The sequence below is a fragment of the Cebidichthys violaceus genome, unplaced genomic scaffold (genome assembly GCF_023349555.1).
Source record: "Cebidichthys violaceus isolate CVI_PGR_0920_01 unplaced genomic scaffold, fCebVio1.0.p SCAF_8, whole genome shotgun sequence".
NCBI lineage: Eukaryota > Metazoa > Chordata > Actinopteri > Perciformes > Stichaeidae > Cebidichthys > Cebidichthys violaceus.
In genome coordinates this window covers 5216836-5229016 of record NW_027176964.1, presented here as the reverse complement: position 1 = coordinate 5229016, position 12181 = coordinate 5216836, and the positions used below count along the sequence as shown (strand labels likewise).

The 12181-nt window shown below is 43.5% G+C and overlaps 1 protein-coding gene across 7 annotated transcripts in view; it reads right to left on the bottom strand.

Moving 5' to 3' along the window:
• The window catches only part of rnf220a (ring finger protein 220a), a 167429-nt gene extending 155598 nt beyond the window's left edge, over positions 1 to 11831 (bottom strand). The window contains exon 1 of one of the 7 annotated variants that reach the window (XM_068737873.1): positions 11462 to 11831. The gene's annotated coding sequence lies outside the window, so the exon portion shown is untranslated. The remainder of the gene's footprint in view (positions 1 to 11461) is intronic. The other 6 variants (XM_068737872.1, XM_068737874.1, XM_068737875.1 and 3 more) reach the window with 6 other exon arrangements.
• Positions 11832 to 12181: the final 350 nt, after the last annotated feature.

The following is a 12181-nucleotide window of genomic DNA, read 5'->3' as shown; positions in this document are numbered from 1 at the left end:
TACATGCAAATAGGTTATCATGAGTAATTTTACCTCATTTCATTAAATCAGATAAAATTAAATGCCATTTTGTACTACTTAAACGTCAGCCACATTACCATAAAAGTCACCGCTTCCGTCAAAAGATTCAGCACCAATGTGCTTTGGAAAAGGTCAAACGCGGAGTCACATGTACACATAAACACACGACAGACACGGTATCAAGTTTGTGGGCCGGCCCGCTCTATACGAGCTTCAAAGCTGCGTTGACTACCAGCCAACATCAAAGGAGAAACTCCCTGGGAAATGAAAGGAGAAAATCTTTTATAGCTATCAGCTGTCCACAACACTCATTCAAATCAATTTCCAAACCTGATCTCGGCTTTGGCACGCTCCCCCACCTCCCACACACACACACACACACACACACACACACACACACACACACACACACACAGACACACACACCAACTGCCAAGAGAGAGGAGAGAGGAGAGGGCCCGGAGACAGAGAGAGAGAGAGATGGGGAGATGTGAGATGTTTTACATTACCACAAATGTACAGTAGACTACTGTGGAGTGTTGAGGACGGCTTACGCTAACACGCCTCTGGTCTGGACAGATGCCACAGAGTCACATTACACGCCTCTCCTTCTCCTCCTCTTTTCACCCTCTCCTCCAAACCTACCGCAATCCATCCTGGAAATAGCACCTTGATCGACAAAACTCCAGTCTTTTCTTTCTTTACTTTTTTTTCTCACCCCTGTCCCTTTCTCTGTCTATCAATTTACTCCCTCTCCTCCTCCTCCTCCTCTTCCTCCCTCTCCGTCTTTCGCACTTTCTCCGTCGGTGTCCTCTCCCTGTCCACGCTGTATATCAGATCACGCTTTCTCCTGTATAACCTCTAAAGTAGAGAGTGTGTCTGAGGTGTTGATAGCAAGGTAATACACTGATAAGTACCGGGATATTTCAATTTTATTATCATTACCCAGCAGGCCGAGGGGCCGCGAAAAGGGAAGGGCCCGCCAACGTTGAGCAGCCAATTCAATAAGAGGACACTGGATATTCCCTCGCAGGCCACAACGGGAGAGGAGAGGAGAGGAAATGAGGAGAGGAGAATAGAGGGTAAACAAGAGTGGAAGAGAGGAGACGAGGAGAGGAGATGAGGGGAGAGGACTATAATAAGAAAAGGAGAGGGGAGGAAAGAAGGAATAGAAGGAGTGGAGGGTGTAGAGGATAAGATGAGTAGAGGAAATAAGGAGAGGAGAACAGAGGGTGTGCTATCAGAGCAAAGGGTACAAATCTCATCTCCCTGGGTGATGGACACAAGCTGGCTGCCTTCTGGCCTGCTGTAAACACACACACACACACACACACACACACACACACACACACACACACACACACGTGTGTGACGAGGCCTCTCCAAACTGATCCCAGAAAACCCCAACATCATTCTGCGTGTAATTTGCAACGAATTCCAACCGCACCACACCAATAAAAGTGTCAGCAAACTCGCCTTACCTCTTAAAAACAACCAAGATAATGCCACATGACACGCACCTATGCATATTATCAATGCACAAGTGCAATTACACCCCAACGTGCACACACACACGCATTAATGTCAGCCGGTGCCACTCACAATCCCATTTGCCACCGAGGGATGCCACCCACACGTTGTCTGACGCCGTGGCGTATGCATTTTATAATAGGAAATGTCACAGGGGGGAACGTTTACCACCGCTGTCATAATTTCATTACAGTGCGCAAGAACGATACAGCTGTCGGCGCGATATTAAACACAAACAGCGAGTGGGGCTTTTCACGTCAAATCTGCACTTTAAGTGACAATGTCATGCCAGTCTGCAAAATTGCAGTGTCAACGACAATGTGCTCGAAAATCATTCTGATGGTGGGGGGGGATTTCACTCAGGGAAAATTAGCTACTGAGAATGAGGGGGGCTGCAGGAGAAGTCACAGATTCGTGGTGAAATCATTTGTAAATGTGCTCGTAAACATTATTATTGTTCTTTAAGAGTAATGATGGAGGTTGTTTGCTTGTTAGAGAGCTCTGAGACAAAATCTCAGGGGATGGAAGCACTTTGATGGTGACGTTATGGATACAGAATATCACTTTAGGCCTCCAATGATAAGAGGGGGAAATGGATGGACAGTGGATTCCTTCTTTGGAGGACAGGAACAGAAGCAGCTGTGACAGTCGCGATCAGAAAAAAAGTGAAAGGGGGGGGGGGGGAGTGGGACTCAGTTAGCTTCACTGTTGACAAAGAGGCCTCGTCTTATCGAAGCGTTCCCTTTTTTTGTTGAATGGTTTGGGATAAATATTTTTCTCGCATGGCTGCTTCGAGTGTGTAACCGGCGCTTTCGCTGTGCCAATGCGCCGCTGAAACTTGTTACGTCAAGTTTTTTCCGGTGTGTCTACGGAGTTTTGGAGAGGAACGAAGAGGAATCCAATTTTTGTTATAAAAATGTCTTGTCGACTGTGACTCTGTACGTGTGTCTGTGTGTGTATGTGCATGTGTGTGTGTATGTGTGTGTGTGTCTGTCTGTGAGACTGCTGAGACTGTCGGGAAGTGAAGCATCTGAAGTTGATTTTCTTCTAATGGAGACATAGAGAAAGGCAGTCAAAACCGCAGGCCTGTCTAAATGTCCGTGTGTCTGTGTGCGTGTGTGTGTGTGTGTGTGTGTGTGTGTGTGTGTGTGTGTGTGTGTGTGTGTGTGTGTGTGTGTTTGTTGATGGTCCATGGGTATATTTAGAGATTTCTGACAAGCGTGAAAGTGCCACTCTTAACATTTTATACATTCTATCTTACATTCCCTCTGGTGAACACAATCGCTCACACACACACACACACACACACACACACACACACACACACACACACACACATCAGATCAGGTAAAGACAATTTCCAGACTTTGAAGAAACAAAACACACTATGCAGCATATTGTAACGTGATGCACCATAGAACTGAATTGACCTAAGTGCATGGAAAAAAAACAATGTAAAAACATGCTTTCGCAGTTGAATTTGGTATTTAATGAGGATCCATTTAAAGTATGTGGTGCCAAAGAGAAAACAAAACTCTCCCCGAGAACAAAATGTCCATGTTCGAACTCCAGTTAAAGTTTACCCTCAGCCTCGCCGCTCTTCCCTCGACCCCACGTCTTATTTTAGGGTAACTAAAGAACCACCCAACCCCATAAACATTTATAGGAACCCATCAACCAGCTGGGACCAACAACAGAGTCAGTTACACTAACACAGGTGCCGTATTTTAAAGTTAAAACAATAAATACCACAGGGCAAAAAAATTATTATAGGAAAAAAATTTTTTTTAAATCTTAACAGCAGCCATTTTCAGAGATGTAACACCACTAGTCATAACACAATAGACTATGTATCTCTTAATGAAATAAAGCCTGTCTGAAGTTTGGTGACAGTGCATTTTTTTGATAATTCAATGAGACTTTTCTCTCATGATCACAATGCATACGCATGTCAACGCATGCCATAACTTAACACTGTTAAAAAAACCAAAAGAATTTCCTTTAAAATTGCATGAAAACACAGAAATAGATCGAGGAATATTAGTTTTTCTTGGACTGTTTTAGTCTTTGAAACACTGCAGAAGACAAAGAACACACTGCTCTTTAAAAACGCTGCAGTCACATATTAGATATTTGCCACTATGACACAGAAAAGAAATAGCGTGTGTGTGTGCTTTTTAGCAATAAAAAGCGTGGGTTGACCTGCACACACAGCTCCACTCAGTATTCCACACGGACTGCGGTGCTTGCTCGTCAGCAGGTGTGTGTGTGTGTGTGTGTGTGTGTGTGTGTGTGTGTGTGTGTGTGTGTGTGTGTGTGTGTGTGTGTGTGTGTGTGTGTGTGTGTGTGTGTGTGTGTGTGTGTGTGTGTGTGTGTGTGTGCGCGAGCGTCCACGTGCGTGTTTGCTGATGTCCAAAGCAACAGTCGATACTATTGAAATTTACTCATTCATGTCTGGCCATGAGGCGAAGCTCAAATGTCCTTGTGAATAAGAATCGCACTCATTTATCTCCCCCCTTCTCTCTCTCTCTCTTTCTCTCTCTCATTATTTGTACTTCTCTCTCTCTCTTTCAGCTGTAAAACCCTAATTTTGTTTCTGAATGTCTTTCAAATATCCAATCTCGTGTTTGAATTAATATTTTTTTTGCCTCTCTCCGATATGAAATCCGTAACCAGGTTATCCGCTTCGGTCAACAGCTGCTGCAGTTAACAGGATCCTCATGCATCCGCAGTGAAAAAGAATTGCAGTCAGATTTGATAGTATACAGACACACACATCATCCTGAGGTGAGTAATGGCACTCGGGCAATATTCAGCAACAAAATCAATAAGGATTTGGACGAGCTCGTGCAAGTGAACATGCCAGCTTTGTGCAGCAGTCAACTACATTTTGGAGAATGTGTTAATCAACATCCTTCAGCTCATTTGTGGGTTTCTTTGTTATTTTGAACGCAGATAAAAAAGAAGAAGAAAAAGAGGGATATTTTCTTTCCCAGACTCTCCCCCGTGTGACTTTCATTGCAACACTCCTGAAGAAAAAAAAAGCGAGAGGATTTACTTCTCAAATAAGCCTTTGTGATTTTTGAGGACAGAGTCATGGCCGGCAGACAAAAAAAATCATTCTGGAAGTCGGCCCTGACCTGTGGCAGGGATTTCTATTCATGGCAGCACCAGTGAGGCCCCCGGTGAGCGGGGCCAGCTAATTCCTGGTACAGATGAGGCTCAATGGGAAAAGCACACCATTCCGTTGCTCATAGATTACCATCCCCAAAGAGTATTTTTGGATCGTTGGTAAACCAAAATCCCAGCATCTATTTATTTTTTGTTTCCCTGAAATGATGATTAATAGGCTTCCTTTGACATATCTGGCTGCTGTCAGGTGCAGCAGCGTCGGCCTGTGGATATGTACTAAAAGCATTTTTAGCTGTTCATCTGATCAAAAGAGTCCACAAATATTAGTAATCACAGAAAGCAGTCTGAGATGACGTCGCTTCACAAGGGGAAACAATGAATATAGTCGCCCTTCTTTCTGGAAATAAAACATTTTCACATGCTTGATCTAGGTTTGCATTTGCTATGGATGTCTGCTGCAACATCGAGCTTGACGGACACCAGGATGGACATGCACTCAGATCTTGCTCTTCTGCCTCATATTCATCTGTTTTCTGGCTTTTAAAAGAAACGCTGCACACGCTCTCCCCCCCCAAAAATACCATACAGGCCTGACGGGTGATGCCAGCGTCTCTCTGCCGACCGACAGGTGACACAGCTTGCTATCTGTCCTGCAGGAGTGTGACCGAGTGTGTGTGTGTGTGTGTGTGTGTGTGTGTGGCACCGGCTGCCCTGCCATCACTCTTTATTGCAGCGTTGTGCCGGCGTGTACAACAGCAGCCACTAATCTAGCTGGCTGGCAGGCGGACAGGCTGGCTGGCTGGCCGGTTTGTGCTGCATGCAAGCGCGAGCCAATTAGCTCAAGTTTAGCAAGGGGGAAAGACTGTTGCCAGGTTTGTTGTTTTCACTCGCGGGATTCCAGCAGTAATTCATAGAGTTAATAATGATGATATGAGCGATATGAAACATCTCGGCTCCATTCTGCATGGAGGCCAAAGGTCAGAGGTGCAGGGCATCTTGAGATTTGGGAGGATGCTCACCCAACAACCAAAATCCTTGTGTTAACTCTAAAGGCCGCCAAGCGTGCGACGTGAATATGGAACTGCAGGTGCGCGTGTTCGTGCGGATGCATAACGGTGTGCGTTCCTGCAGATCGGGGGCCGCCTGTATCGGCCTCCCGCCTGGTTGCCCGGCTGGCTGCACGGATGGAAAAAATGATAAGTAGGCTGCACAAATAATCGCCTGTCTGCAATCGATGGGACGCAAATGCACCAGTGGTGTCTTCTGGGGAGGTGTGAGAGTGAGAGAGAGAGAGAGAGAGAGAGAGAGAGAGAGGAGGGGGATATTAGCTTATTTTTCAAGCAGGGAGCTTGTGATCTGGCTCACGGTGTAATTGACGAATGGAAGGAAGGAAGGAAGGAAGGAGGAGGAGGAGGGGGGGGAATCTGAGAGAGATATGAGGGGGTAGACACAGAGAGGAAGAGGATGCGGAGCGATATGGAGAATAAAAAGTATCTGACACCCGACACAACTCCTCCCCGCCATTAGGCTAATTCTTTGACTTTCTCTTGTTGCAGATAGCTTCTCCAAGTGATACACCCCCCCCCCCCCCCTCCATATAACGGCATTACCAGTGGCTGCCTTCTCCAATGCAATCAAACCATTAAACACAGCTCTGCATTCCCTGCATGGAGCGATTTCCCTCCAATAGAAGACGACTGGACACAGCTACTCGCCTTTCCTGTCATCAATAAAAGGAACTATCGGCCCTGCGTGCATGTTGCTCCGTTTGTTAGAAATAATCATTTGGTTAATATCAAAGGCATGCAGGCATTTTATTTTAAATGTTTTTGCAATTCCATATATATTTTCTAAAATATGACAAGAGAAAAGGGATGCTTAATAGGATATATTTCTTCTTCTATAGCAGAAAATATAAATATATAGTAAAAAATATAAAAATTGTACTCATTCATATTTAATATTTCATTTTTGTTTTCAATGATGAAATAATAAAAAAAGCTTAAAATGTCCACTTTCCTAAAAACATACAACACTTAATGCATATTAATATTATACATAAAAGTGACGGTGTGTGAAAAATGTAACAGAAAAAAACTTTTTGATCCACGGAATATTTAACAAATCAATCAGAATTGCAGAAAGGCTGCAATTTCCAGAGAAAAAACAATAAAAACATTTGGTTGGTTTGATGAGGGAGACAGCCCTACAACATCCACCCATTAAATGATTGCATCCGGCCCTTGGCGCTTAATTATGGTGATTATAACGGCGATAACGAGACGACAACACCAAGTTTCAAGATGCAGAACCGCGAGGGGACGCGTTCTCTCTGCGTAGAGGAGGAGGGGGAGGAGGGGCTCCTCGTGCTGTTGTGTCTGCGTGTTCAAACACTTGTTATTTACCGGCGACGCGTTCATTTTCAATTAACTAACCGCGTGTCAAATTAGCTGTCGTATGTAGTATTTATTAGCACGACAAAAAATAATAAAAACACACACGGGGGGAGCGGGGGGGGGGGGGGGGGGGGGTGAAGAAGTAGGGAAGGAGTTGGTTCTGCTTTTGATAAAGAATGAGGAATTAGGGCATATTGATAGGACTTAATAGACCGAGGGGGGGTCATCAAACTAGTCGCGATTGAGCGATCCGTGGTTAATTTACTATCAGTGTCAAGTTATGGTGAGAGGGGGGGGGGGGTAATATATATATATTATGTTATATATATGTGTATGTGTGTATATATATATATATATATATATATATATATATATATATATATATATTATAATATATATATTATATATATATATATATATATTATAATATATATATTATATATATATATATATATATATATATATATATATATATATATATATATATATATATATATATATATATATAATCTGTTCCTCTAAGCGAGGTGGCGGTAAACCAAAATATAAATACTACTTCTCCTTACTTCAAATTTGTTAAACATCCTCGTGTGATGAATATGATTTTTAATGATGATCTACGTCGCGATGAAAGTGAGAGAGAGTTAACTGGTTTCCTGATAATTAAGCAGATTTTTTATTTATTTTTTTTGGTCTTTTGGACATGGCGCTTGTCCGCGGCCAAATTAAAATAAACTTCCCTCCCTGCGGCCATCGATCCAGCAACAGAGGTGTGAAACGGACATTAATTTTAGTTCACTTGTCGCCGCGCAAGGGAGGGGAGCGAGGGAGATCAATGGCGAGCAATAACAGCTGACTACTGAGAGAGAGAGAGAGAAGGGGGGGGGGGGGGGGTCGAAAACGCTGACAAATAAATCATCTTTTGCTACTTTTCCTACAACCTCGACACTTTTTTTCCTTTTTTTATCGCCTACAGACTAGTCCTTTGGGAAGGGAGAGGAGATGAGGCCTAAAGGAACAAGTGAGGAACACACAGAGATTCTGAGACTTTTAGTTAAATATCGAGGCTTTTACGTTGAGTTTGTTTGAGGAAGACAAACGTGCATGAAACAATGGTTTCCGTTTAATTGTTGCTCCCTTCAAAAATAATCTCATTCATATTTTTGGGCTGAAAATAAGCACCATTACGTGTGATGTATGTGCTCCGGGCATGGTCTCTGGATGAATACCAAACAGGACTGGAGCTTACAATGAAAACACCCCAAAAAGTTTAAAAAATAATCTAACTCAGACTTCCATAGAAACTCACAATTAAAAACACAACGTGGACGAAAAGCGGCGGCCTGTAAACCACTGATGTGCAAACTGAAGCGGGACATTATGAAAGGATACAGAAAGTGTCAACGTGGGGCATCACTCCGGATGGCATCGAGACTACAACAAACACGTTTACACAGAAAGAAAATATAATGTCTATTTGAAAAGAAATGCAGCTTTGATTTGTCTTAATTAAAAATGAACACCGGTCAATTTAAATTCAGGTTTAATGACATTTTAGTCCTTAAAATAAAGCAACACGACTGAAATCAATCCGTCGAGTGTCTCATTAGAATATAATTAACAATATAAGAATTAAACTGAAATTTGGAGATTTTGTAAAAAATGTAAACTGAAAAAAATACATGACATACAGCTCCACTCTGCATCAGTCCTCAACAAGATGGATTAAATGAATGCATTTAATATAAAATATAAAGAGAAATGGGCTGTGCGCCATCACCTTTAGTGGAGAAATGGCATGGATGATTACAGGTGCTCACTTTTATTTAATTGTGTTAATAAGAAAATATGCTAAATGCCCCCACCCCCCCGCACCGGGAACGAATCACCACGCACCTACTGTTTATGATGCCATTTAACATGTTGTAAATATTGTTCCTGTAACATCTCTCCTCCTCCCCAATTTTCCACTTTTAAAAGATCATTATTGCTCACTGCACGTGCGTGCCTGGGAAATGAAAAGGCTCGGCTGGTCGTTAGAAAAGCCAGGGCTGGTTGATCTGACAATCAATACAATCAATGTGAAGGGATTCATCACGCTGGGTTCACTGGATCTGGAGTTTGTGAATTCTTTTTTTTTTTTTGGAAGAAGAGCTATAATTCAATCTTCACAGTGTGGTGAGTTCAATGACCCGCCTCGGGCGCACCTTCGCTCCAAACGTGTGTTTTTACGCGCTATTTATTGCTGGCAGTGACATGACTTTTTCGACTTGGAAATTACTACTAATAGGTCTGCTGCATTTTTCCCACACTACTAATTTTATTATTCCCTGTTCGGGGTGTTGCGGCTTTGTGCGGTGGTGCGCCTGGATTTGTGGGCGTTTAAGCGACTGTTCACTTGTTTGCTTTAGTGAGGTCGTTCCTTAAAAAATAGAAAACGGCACGGACGTGATTAAGACAAGGCGAACACGCGAGAAAAAAAAATATAGGACACAGCACAAATTACTGAAATATTTCTTCTACAATAAAAATACAATATTATATAAAATAGCATAAGTTCATCAGAAGAGTCCAACTGACAAAAGAAATAAAAATAAAGTCACATGTCCACAGCTTTATTGCCCGCGCACGTCACTCTGAACAATAACTTTGAATTTATACAATCAAAAAAAATTATAAAAACGACATAAATGTCAAACCATGTCTACAGCACAAAGAATATGAGGGAGATCACAGAAATATTGAAATAATTACACAAACTCCTTTTATAAAGGCGTGGGAGTTGTTTGCCAAACATGATTAAAATAAATAAACCTGACTTCAGTAAAAAAAATCCTTTCTTCTTAATGAGACACGGTAGTACACCAAAAATGTTAATAAAAAGTTTATGTTGTATCCGGTAAAAACCGACTCAGCAGCAGCGGGACCGGGCGCTTGGGAGAAGCCGATTTTGGCTCACTGTGCTCGGCCATGGAGCTGGAAGGCCCCCGGGACTTCCTCTGGCTGGGCTCTGCTTATTTAGGGGGAGGATGTAAATTATAGTGGCTCCCTAGTTAACAGGTGTTTCCCAACTGTATGCCTGTGTGCATATGTGTGTGTGCACGTGCACGCGCATGCCACACAGCAAATCGAGTTCCTTTTTTTAATTCAAGACGTCTGTTTCTCTTTGAGAGAAACAATTGAAAGAATCATGTGTTGCGTATTTGAGGATTTATAGGGGAGGCTTTTCTTTCTCTCTCTTTTTCTTTCCGTCTAGTTTCTATTTCTGTTCTTTTTCACAATGTTCTGGTCATTTAATTTTTTATTTATTTGAATTGCTACAATCACATTTGATCAAATAAAACTACAGACGTTCAAACCGAGATTAAAATTTCGTTTTATGATGATTGGTGATCCCGGGATTACAGCGATGCTGTGGTCCAGGAGTATTTCATAAATACATATATCTGTGTCAGGGATTCATTAAAATCAGCCTAGTCAGGGGCTTTATTAGACCCCAAAATAACAGGGCCAATATGCGGCAGTTTAAGCCACACGTCCTCATCATTGTGAGCGCTTTGGTGCTGCAAAGCAACACTGTATTTCTGTGAAAATCAGAGACAGAATGACACAGGGCGCTAAAACAACCGCTCTTCTTCATGGGAAAAACTAAAAGTCAACTTTTAGATAAATGAAACCACCGCAGGCCTGCTGACTAACGCTCGTTATTGAGGATCTAACTGGTAATGATGGGGGAATAGCTCGGGAGGTCTGCCGCAGTAATACAGATAGAGTTTCTCTGGCAGACTGTGATTGTATTTTTAATTATTTTACAGGGAGGTTTGAGGAAAAACTCCAGCAGGATGTAATCATTAACACTGGTGGGACAGGAGCCGCTTTCATCAAACGCAATGACTAAACCAATATTAAGAGTTGTTAAAAAAGTTGAAATATTAGCTGCACTGTGACCGTGCAGCACTTGTAATGTGCTAATTAATGCATGGTGATGCTGATGTATGCGTAATAGCACTGACACGCGCACTATACTGCACAATTCCGAGTGTTTTCCAGAAATCACTTTCTCGCTTTTGGGGGGGATCTCGAAGATGCACGCGCACACCCAGGCAGACACAAACAGACATAAATGTGAAAGGTTCGTGTCCAAACGGAGACGGACCGCGCCGTGACCTTTTTCTATTTATTTTACTCGTGAAAAAACGCCACTGCGCTCCGGTGTCTAACACGCACAGTCCCCGAGAAAGAAAAAAAAAAGTTTAACGAAACGCCTCGAAATCCGCTTCCAAAACCGAGAGAACGCAAAAAAGAGAAGGCGTGGAGAGACAAACTGTTCGAGCTTGAAACCCAACAACAACAACCACAAAAAGACAGCCAGTGTTACTCACCTCGCCGTGGCAGAATCCGCTTCTTCTTGCAGACGACTCCACGTTTCCGGCTCCTTCTTCTTCTGTCTTTCTTTTTTTTTATCCTCACAACAAACCGAAAACTTTTCTGCGGAGTGGGAATATCAGTAACAGTGGCAACCTCTGGCTCACGCGCAGCTGCACCGGAGATAACGGGAGGCGCTTTGTGGAAGCGAAAAAAAGTAGTTAACACCTCCCCGTTAGGTTACCAAAGCGCAGCCAGAGAGGAGGACGGAGAGAGCAAGGAGAAAGAGAGAGAAAAAGAGAAAGAGAGAGAGAGATAGAGAGAGAGGGGGGTGGGGGGGAGAGAGAGAGAGGCTGACTTTCCTCGAACACAGCGCAAAGTGGGGGGTATCAATAGCGCGATCGCGCGTGCAGCCCCTCCGCTGAAACACCGAGAGGGACGATCAAGTGAGAGGAGTGAAGCCGCGGAGGGAACGCACGGATAGCAGAGACTGTGGTGGTGGAGTGAGGGGAGGAGGAGGTGTAGGGGGGGGGGGGTTCTCACAGTGCTCAACGGCGACGTGTGTGAGGCTGGAGCTGGGCTGCGCGAGGCTGAGCGTGGAGTGTGTGTGTGTGTGTGTGTGTGTGTGTGTGTGTGTGTGTGGTGGAGGGAGGGAGGGAGGGAGGGTTGTCCAGGGTCCACAGCGCTCCGAGGTGCAGTACTGCCGCGCAGCGCTCAATGACTGACTGACAGACACA